Source organism: Hypanus sabinus, chromosome 7 (assembly GCF_030144855.1).
Source record: "Hypanus sabinus isolate sHypSab1 chromosome 7, sHypSab1.hap1, whole genome shotgun sequence".
In the NCBI taxonomy this organism is placed as follows: domain Eukaryota; kingdom Metazoa; phylum Chordata; class Chondrichthyes; order Myliobatiformes; family Dasyatidae; genus Hypanus; species Hypanus sabinus.
Genome location: NC_082712.1, coordinates 109,821,468 through 109,831,225, shown reverse-complemented (window position 1 = coordinate 109,831,225; position 9,758 = coordinate 109,821,468).

Genomic DNA, 9,758 nt, shown 5'->3' with positions numbered 1-9,758 from the left:
TGAAAGGACAGGTGGGTAGGCAGAGGGGGTGGTGTGGCTCCATTGATAAAAATAAATTAAATCAAATTCTTAGAGAGAAGTGATGAAGGACCAGAAGATGTGGAATGCCTGTGGGTAGGGTTAAGAAACTGTAAGGGAAAAAGACCCTGATGGGAGTTATATTCAGGCTGCCAAACTGTAGCCAGGATGTGGGGTACAAATTACAACGGGAAGTAGAAAAGGCATGTCAAAACGGCAATGGTGTGATAGTCAAGGGGAAATTTCAATATGCAGGTAGATGAGAAAATCAGGCTTATGCTGGATTGCAAGAGATGGAATTTGTAGAACGCCTATGAGATCGATTTTTAAAGCAGTTTGTAGTAAAGTCCACAAGGGGGTTGTGTAATGAACCTAATTTGATTAGAGTTTAAGGCAAAGGCGGTGAACATGATATGATAGAATTCACCCTGGAGTTTGAGAGAGAGAAGCTAAAGTCACGTGTATTGGCATTATAGTAGAGTAAAGGGAATTACAGAGGCATTGGAGAGGGGCTGGCCAAAGTTGGTTGGAAGGGGTCACTAGCAGGCGTGATGGCAGAACAGCAATGGCTGGAGTTTCTGGAGAAATTGGGAAGTGGAAGGGCACAGGACAGAGACATCTCAAAGAAACAGCAGCTTTCTAAAGTGAGGAAGAAGCAAGTGTGGCTGACAAAGAAAGTCAAAGACAGCATAAAAACAAAAGAGAGGGCATATTAACTATTTTGCCAAATATTCTTCTTCTGGACTACAATCATGGCAATCTACAGCCTGGAATTTCTCTTTGGGAGATGTACTTTTGAACTGTCTAAATGATCTGCTGTTCTTGCAGTATCCCGAAGGATTTGGGGAACTGGACTCTCAAGAATTTAGGTACAGCCATTGCTGTCAGGGCCTGAGAGCAGGAAACAACCAAAGTTAGCTGCTTTAAGCACTGAGTCAGATTTGAAAAGTTAATAGGGCAAGGTCGAGGTTGGAGGACCAACCTGTATTCAGCTCCCTTCTACATGTCAGCCAAGATCCCCACTAGAGCCTGTCTCCACTACCTGGGTTTGACCTGTGTCCCTCTCTTCTTGCTGTTACCCCTGGGCAGGTGGTGCAAGAGTTTTGGGCCCATGCCGTCAGGCTGGAGATCCACTATGGTCCTGCAGCCATCGGACTCCTGGACCACATGCACTCACCTCAGTGCTGACCTGGCTCTGTGACTCGGGCCTCACTTTCGGAGTCTCTGCGGTTCATGTTCTATGTGTTATTTGTTTACTTGTTACTGTTTGCACAATTTGTTCTTTTTCACACATTGGCTGATTGACGTTCTTTGTTATGTGTTTTTGTTTGAGGATTTTATTGTGTTTCTTTGTCTTTTGACTGTCTGCAAGAAGATGAATTGTAAGTTTGTAGACGGTATACATACTTCAATAATAAATGCACTTAGAAGTTTGAATATAACAAAGCAAAAAGCAGTAGAGAGCTTTTAAAAACAAAAGGCAACTAAAAAAGCAATAGGGAGAGAAAAGGTGAAATATGAAGGTAAGCTAAACAATAATATAAAGGAGGATACAAAAAACTTTATCAGATATCGTCATCAGGTGGGCGTTGGGAACGGACCCAAATGCAAGACACAGACACTGAAGTACTAGGGAGAGGACTAGGTGTATCAGGAAAGCAAGGGAAGTGGGGAAGAAACGACGCTGGACAAGACTAGGATACAGAGCCTGGGCTAGGACTAGAGTAGGAAAGTGGGACCTGGATGAGGAACTAGGAACCTGGACAAGGACTCCGAGCCAGAGACTGGACAGAGACCTGGAATCTGGGTCTTGACTTGGGCTCGGACTCCAGATCCAGGCTCGGACTGGACTTGGCAAGGCAACAGGACTGGACGCAGGACTCCAGGGCTGGACAAGGCCGTGAAGCTCAGACTTGGTCTTGATTGAGGGAGAGCAGGAATGCAGAGCCTAGGTCAAGGGAGAGCAAAGCAGAAGCGGGGAGAGGCATAGCTGGACACAGACACTAGCCCTGGATGAGACCAGGACTCAGGGTCTAGGCTACGACTTGGACACGGACACGGACTGGAATCTCCTCAGAGCCTTGGACCCAGAGGGGATCCTCCTTGGAGCCTTGGACTGGAGCACAGGAACACAGAACACAGAGCCGGGACCCCTCCTTGAGAACAGGACGTAGAGCCAGGGCTTTACACAGAGTCAAGACTCCTCCTTGGGAACAGGACGTAGGGCCGGGACTCATACACGGACACAAAGAGACAGTTCCAAGCTCAATGATAGACAGTTCCTATTGTTGGCGTGGCAAGGCTCCGGTCTCACTCCAGCGACTGAACTTGACGGCGATACAGGTGAGGACGCAGGCGAGGTTGCCGGCAGGGCTCTAGGCCAGGCTTCAGAGGGAAGGAAGGGAATAGTTCAGCCTCAGGCAACGGCAAAGATGGCCTGACTTAACCAACAGAGGTAAGGACAGGAAGAGTCAGATCCCACCGTAGGGTAACGGCAAGGATGGCCCAACTTACCCAACGGAGGCGAGGACAGGATACCGACAAGACGAACCAGCAACCACACTTCTTCTTGTTTTATGGCGGTTGGCAAACCAGCTTTAAGGTGCATTACCACCACCTACTAGACTGGAGTGTGGATCGCTTGATAAACAGGAGGAATGAAAAGAATTGCATTCCCTAAATTCTATATAATAAAACAGCGACTTTCAGATACTTCATGATATAGGTCCGTATTCCTCTTGAACTCCCACTTAAAATGTCTTCTATACCCACAGCAGTTCTTTTGTTTATCTTAAGCACTCCTATCATCTTCACTCTTTCTCTTTGATATTTCTTATATTTTATCAATACATGTTCAACTGTTTCTGGTTGATTACAGTATTCACACAACCCATTTGGGTGTTTCCCTATTTTATATAATGTGTAATTAAAACTTGTGTGTCCAATTCTTAAATGACTGATGATCACTACTATCTTTCTATGCCCACCTAATATTCTTTGGTATCTGACTTGCCTTTGTATTTTGTACAGTTGTCTCCCTGTTTCACTCTCATCCCAGTGCTCCTGCCATGTCTCCTCAATACGTGTTTTTATAATGCTTTTGAATTCCGCTTTGCTTAGAGGGATCTGGACCTCTATTGTAGACGATTTGAGTGATTGTTTAGCTATAATATCCACTTTTTCATTACCCTCCACACCACAATGAGCAGGAACCCAAAGGAAGCTTACTTCTACCCCATTGTCGGTCAGTATCTACAACTTGCATAGAACCTCCAATAAAATATCCTGACTACTTTCTGATCTTCTTGATTTGATAGAGATTAATGCAGACAAACTGTCTGAACAAATTACAACCTTTTAAACATTATTTTCTTCTATCCAAGGTAATGCACTCAATATTGCCATTAATCCTGTTGTATACACTGATAAATGGTTTGATGTTCCTTTCCTAATGCTAGTTTTGTACTGAGGAATATAGACTGCAATACCTGTGTGGCCAGACCTAGGGCAGCAACCATCCTCGAACCTAGGGCCAATTATTTTCCAACCCCAATATGAGAATCAGGTGCCTGTGATGAAGCCCAACTGAAACAACGGACAGCCAGATGACCCGGAGTCCGGAGTCCACGGACTGGACCGTGAACTGGAATGCAGACCTCCCAGACCGGACCATGACACATATATAGAGTAAAAAGAGAGGTGAGAGTGGATATCGGACCACTGGAAAATGACACTGGAGAGGTAGTACTGGGGACAATGAAATGGTGGATAAGCCTAAGACGGATCAAGCTGAGGGAATTAACTCTGCACCACAGAGGGAATGCTGCACTGCTTGAGTGATGCAGCACTGTCAGACAGTAGGACTATAACGCAACCAGAAGGCGAGAAGCAGCCCCGGCAGATACATGAGAAGGGGCTGCAGTCTCACATACTCCAGGTACATATGTACACTGTTTCTTTCAGCCCACAGAAGTGACAAGTGGCTCGGAGTTCTGGATACCAAACTAGTGAATGTGCTGCAGTGCACCACTCCATACAGCAGCCACACCCCAGGTCCCCAATGTACCTTTGCACCCAGGGAGGAAAGCCGATCACTGCAGTCTGTCAAAATGGTGGACAACGTATATGCAGCAGCCCGTACAGGGATCCCTCACCAGCATCTCTGTTTGTTGTTTGGGAGTGGCTCCTCAATAAGACTCTGCTGAGAGAGAACTGCATCGTCAGAGGGACTGGGTAAGAGAGCATTGCACCATCAAAGAGACAGTGTCCACTGTCACACTGTCAGAGAGGCAGTACTGAGGGAGTGCCACACTGTCAGGGGACAGTACTGAGGGAGTGCCACACTGTCAGGGGACAGTACTGAGGAAGTGTCACACTGTTAGGGGACAGCACTGAGGGAGTGTCACACTGTCAGAGGGACAGCACTGAGGGAGTGTCACACTGTCAGGGGACAGCACTGAGGGAGTGTCACACTGTCAGAGGGACAGCACTGAGGGAGTGTCACACTGTCAGGGGACAGTACTGAGGGAGTGTCACACTGTTGGGGGACAGTACTGAGGGAGTGTCACACTGTCAGAGGGACAGTACTGAGGGAGTGCCACACTGTCAGGGGACAGTACTGTCACACTGTTAGGGGACAGTACTGAGGAAGTGTCACACTGTCAGAGGGACAGCACTGAGGGAGTGTCACACTGTCAGGGGACAGCACTGAGGGAGTGTCACACTGTCAGAGGGACAGTACTGAGGGAGTGTCACACTGTCAGGGGACAGTACTGAGGGAGTGTCACACTGTCAGAGGGACAGCACTGAGGGAGTGTCACACTGTCAGGGGACAGTACTGAGGGAGTGTCACACTGTCAGAGGGACAGCACTGAGGGAGTGTCACACTGTCAGGGGACAGTACTGAGGGAGTGTCACACTGTCAGAGGGACAGCACTGAGGGAGTGTCACACTGTCGGGGGACAGTACTGAGGGAGTATCACACTGTCAGAGGGACAGTACTGAGGGATGTCACACTGTCAGAGGGACAGTACTTAGGGAGTGTCACACTGTCAGAGGGGCAGTACTGAGGGAATGTCACACTGTCAGCGGACAGTACTGAGAGAGTGTCTCTCTGTCAGAGGGACAGTACTGAGGGAGTGTCACACTGTCGGGGGACAGTACTGAGGGAGTATCACACTGTCAGAGGGACAGTATTGAGGGAGTGTCACACTGTCAGAGGGACAGTACTGAGGGAGTGTCACACTGTCAGAGAGGCAGTACTGAGGGAGTGTCACACTGTAGAGGGCCAGTACTGAGGGAGTGTCACACTGTCGGGGGACAGTACTGAGGGAGTGTCACACTGTCGGGGGACAGTACTGAGGGAGTGTCACACTGTCAGAGGGACAGTACTGAGGGAGTGTCACACTGTCAGAGAGGCAGTACTGAGGGAGTGTCACACTGTCAGACGGACAGTACTGAGGGAGTGTCACACTGTTGGGGGACAGTATTGAGGGAGTGTCACACTGTCAGAGGGACAGCACTGAGGGAGAGTCACACTGTCAGGGGACAGTACTGAGGGAGTGTCACACTGTCAGAGGGACAGCACTGAGGGAGTGTCACACTGTCAGTGGACAGTACTGAGAGAGTGCCTCTCTGTCAGAGGGACAGTACTGAGGGAGTGTCACACTGTCGGGGGACAGTACTGAGGGAGTATCACACTGTCAGAGGGACAGTATTGAGGGTGTGTCACACTGTCAGAGGGACAGTACTGAGGGAGTGTCACACTGTCAGAGAGGCAGTACTGAGGGAGTGTCACACTGTCAGAGGGACAGCACTGAGGGAGTGTCACACTGTCAGCGGAGAGTACTGAGAGAGTGTCTCTCTGTCAGAGGGACAGTACTGAGGGAGTGTCACACTGTCAGGGGACAGTACTGAGGGAGTATCACACTGTCAGAGGGACAGTATTGAGGGAGTGTCACACTGTCAGAGGGACAGTACTGAGGGAGTGTCACACTGTCAGAGAGGCAGTACTGAGGGAGTGTCACACTGTCAGAGGGACAGTACTGAGGGAGTGTCACACTGTCGGGGGACAGTACTGAGGGAGTGTCACACTGTCAGTGGGCCAGTACTGAGGGAATGTCACACTGATGGGGGACAGTACTGAGGGAGAGTCACAATGTCAGAGGGACAGTACTGAGGGAGTGTCACACTGTCAGAGGGACAGTACTGAGGGAGTGCCACACTGTCAGAGGACAGTACTGAGGAAGTGTCACACTGTCAGGGGACAGTACTGAGGGAGTGTCACACTGTCAGAGGGACAGTACTGAGGGAGTGTCACACTGTCAGAGGGACAGCACTGAGGGAGTGTCACACTGTCAGGGGACAGTACTGAGGGAGTGTCACACTATCAGAGGGACAGCACTGAGGGAGTGTCACACTGTCAGAGGGACAGCACTGAGGGAGTGTCACACTGTCAGGGGACAGTTCTGAGGGAGTGTCACACTGTCAGAGGGACAGTACTGAGGGAGTGTCACACTGTCAGGGGACAGTACTGAGGGAGTGTCACACTGTCAGAGGGACAGCACTGAGGGAGTGTCACACTGTCAGAGGGACAGTACTGAAGGAGTGTCACACCGTCGGGGGGGACAGTACTGAGGGAGTGTCACACTGTCAGGGGACAGTACTGAGGGAGTGCCACACCGTCGGGGGACAGTACTGAGCGAGTGTCACACTGTCCGAGGGACAGTACCGAGGGAGTGTCACACTGTCAGGGGACAGTACTGAGGGAGTGCCACACCGTTGGGGGGGGGACAGTACTGAGGGAGTGTCACATTGTCGGGGGGACAGTACTGAGGGAGTGTCACACTGTAGGGGGACAGTACTGAGGGAGTGTCACACTGTCAGAGGGACAGTAGTGAGGGAGTGTCACACTGTAGGGGGACAGTACTGAGGGAGTGTCACACTGTCAGAGGGACAGTAGTGAGGGAGTGTCACACTGTCGGGGGGACAGTATTGAGGGAGTGTCACATTGTCAGAGGGACAGTACTGAGGGAGTGTCACACTGTCGGGGGGACAGTACTGAGGGAATGTCACACTGTCGGGGGGACAGTATTGAGGGAGTGTCACACTGTCAGAGGGGCAGTACTGAGGGTGTATCACACTGTCAGGGGGACAGTACTGAGGGAGTGTCACACTGTCGGGGGACAGTACTGAGGGGGTGTCACACTGTCAGGGGACTGTACTGTGGGAGTGTCAGACTGTCAAAGGGACTGTACTGAGGGGTGCTGCAGTATTGGAGATATGTTGCTGAGGCTTGTTGGGCCGGCAGTATTGCTGATAAGCCATTAAACCCAGGTGCTCGTAAGTAACAGCATCTTTTTTAGGAGATTTGGTTTGTCACTGTACTGTCTAACAACCATGTACAGTTGTACTTTGTAAATACCCTGACAGGATGCATCGTGATCTTGTAAGATTATTCAATGCACAGGAATGTGAGAACCAGCAGAGAGGACTCTGCCTAATACATGAGGGGCACAGTGCTCCTCACAACTGGAAGTTTCTACAGGACTCTTTGCCTCAAGAAACCAACAACCATCATCAAAGATCCCCACCATCCAGGCCAGCCTCTCTTTTCACTGCTACTGTCTGACAACAGGTACAGAAGCCTGAAGTCCCACACAACCAGCTACTTCTCTTTCATTCCATTTCATTTGATTCTTTAACTAACTGCCTTATCATTACAGTTTAGCAATATTTGGATCACTTTTTGTTTTAGTTGTGTTCCTTCTTGTAACAATTGCTTAATTTATCTTTTTCCAGTGAATGCTATTATCTGATGCATGTGTCTGTATTCCTGATACAAGTAGGTTTCTCATTGCAGACGTCAATAAGCTCTGACTACAGTGGAGAAAAGCAGCTGAGTACATGTCAACTGGGCTACTCTGGGATTTTGCTGTCACCTCACTTATCAAAGTCTTATTTTGGGTGCAGTGATTGGAGAAAACCAATCTACTAACTTTTTGTATTTCAGCATGTCGATGTCTCTCCTGCTGACCCTAACTACTTTTCATTTTAAAAGTTTTGTTTCTGATTGTTAATGTAAAGTTCTTTACTTTGTTGGCCAAATAAGCACATAGGAAGGTTGATTCAAGATCTGGCTGAGTAGTCCCACAACAACCTTTCACGGAATGTCAGCAAGACCAAGGAGCCTCAGGAGGAGGAAACCGGAGGTCCATGAGCCAGTCCTCATTAGGGGATCAGAGATGGAGAGAGTCAGCAACTTTAAATTCCTCGGTGAGGAATCCCTCATTTCAGAGGATTGCTCTGGGGTCCAGTACGCAAGTGCAATTACTAAGAAAGCATAACAGTGCCTCTACTTCTTTGGAAGTTTGCAAAGTTTCTGCATGACACCTAAAACTTTGACAAACTTCTCTGGATGTGCCATGATGTGTATATAGACTGGTTGCATTATGGCTTCATATGGAAACACCAATTCCCATGAACAGGAAATTCTTCAAAAAGTAGTGGATATGGCCCTGTCCTTCACAGATGAAGCCCCTTCCATCATTGAGTATATCTATTTAGAGCACTGTAGTTGGAAAGCAGCATCCATCATCAAGGTCATGCTCTCTTCTCATACCTGCCATCAAGAAGATACAGAAGCTCCAGGGCTCACACCACCAGGTTCAGGAACAATTATTACCCTCAACCCTCAGGCTTTTGAATCAATGGGGATAACTTCACTTGTCCCATCATTGAACTGTTCCCACAATCTATGGACTCATTTCAAGGCCTCTTCATTTCATGTTCTCAATAAGTATTGCCTATTTTTATTATTATTTAATTTTGTATTTGCACAGTTTGTTGTACTTTGCATATTGGTTGGTTGTCCATTCTGGTGGGTGTAGTCTTTCATTAATTCTACATTTCTTGGATTTACTGTGTATGCCTGCAAGAAAACAAATCTTAAAATTAACTTTGAATGCTCTAGATTCATTCTAATAAGACCGTAAGGTATAGGAGCAGAATTAGGCCACTCAGCCCATCAAACCTGCTCCACCATCTGATTATGGCTGATTCATTACCCCTCTGAAACCCATTCTCCTGCCTTCTCTCCGTTAACTTTGATGTCATTACTAATCAAAAGCTTTCAATCTCCACTTTAAATATCCAATGACTTCGCCTCCACAGCCGTCTGTGGCAATTAATTCCATAGATTCACCACCAGCGGGCTAACAAACTTTCTCATCTCTGATCTAAGGGACCCTTATATTATGAGGCTGTGCCCTCTAGTGCTATACTCTCCCACTAGGTCCATAATCCTCATCCTCTCCTCACCATAGTCTCATCGTAAGACTGTACATCAGAATCACCAGTGATCCACTTCAGCACTACATCCTGAACCAGAGTAAAGAATTCCAGATTCGTCATCCTCTGCCCGAGGAAATTCCGGTTTATCTCAGTCCTGAAATGCCTACTCGTAATCCTGAGACTGGCCTTGGGCCCAGTTTCCTCTGCCCAGGGAAACGCTTGCTGTAAGAGTCACCTCTCATCTATCTAACAGCTGGAGAACAGAAGCCTTCCGCCATCGCTCCGCCCAGCTGCCAGACAGCCACTTTCGCCAGGTCGCTGGGATCGAGCCTGCTGCTGGGGAAAAGGCACGGTTGTGGTACCCCCGTCCCGGCCAGGGTGGATGCTAGCCTGGACCCTGTGGTCGGGGACGTGGCCTTGTTGCTAAGGCCAGTTTCGCACGACAGGTG